Source organism: Egretta garzetta, unplaced genomic scaffold (genome assembly GCF_000687185.1).
Source record: "Egretta garzetta isolate BGI_Z169 unplaced genomic scaffold, ASM68718v1 scaffold65, whole genome shotgun sequence".
Taxonomy (NCBI): Eukaryota; Metazoa; Chordata; class Aves; order Pelecaniformes; family Ardeidae; genus Egretta; species Egretta garzetta.
In genome coordinates, this window is record NW_009259585.1 from 258368 (window position 1) to 259060 (window position 693).

General features: G+C 58.6%; 1 protein-coding gene across 1 annotated transcript in view; it reads right to left on the reverse strand.

The window, feature by feature from the left end:
* The window catches only part of SHH (sonic hedgehog signaling molecule), an 11210-nt gene that overhangs the window by 5912 nt on the left and 4605 nt on the right, over positions 1-693 (reverse strand). The gene's annotated exons all lie outside the window — the stretch shown is intronic.

Here is a 693-nt window from a genome sequence, read left to right on the forward strand (position 1 = left end):
CTGAGCATCTTCTTCCCCGCTTCCAGGGAAGGACGGGGAGGCAGGTGAGGAGGAGGAGGGTGAAACTTGGGGACACGGGAGAAAGACGGGGTGAAACACCACGAAGCCCCACCGGGCCGGAGCCGCCCCCTCCCCCGGGCCGGGCCGCAGGGGCAGGGGAACCCCCCCGCCCCATCTCCGGCGCTGGGGTGCGAGCGCGTCGGTCCCAAGCCACCTGCACGGAGCAAATTCCTGCCGCTAAGTGCCCTGTCCCCTTCCCGAGAGCGAAGTTTCTGCCGAGAACAAACATTCGCCATAGATCTCGGAGTCACGGATTCCCCCCCGGAATGTCTCTCCGGGTCTTTTCAGCTTAATTCTGTGTTGAAAGGGGTCTCAATACATGTTAACAGCCTTTATGTGCTGGAGGGAGGGGTGGGTTGTGGGGCTTTTTTCTCTCCCTTCGCCCATCACTCATTAGAGCCCTCAAAGCAGCATGGGCTGGCAGCATTCACTCCGCTTCAAACATACATCGGCGCTCGCCTACAAAGCCGAGCAAATCCATACAATAATATAGCTCTTAGTGGGAAGATGAAAAGCAAGGGAGGGCCACGGAGGGAAGTTAAGCGAAGCAGGGATGCTATGCAAGCTAGGAGCCCCTTTGTGTGGAGCGAAACGTTTCCAGGTCTGTGGAGAAGCACCTCGGGGGTTTTCCAT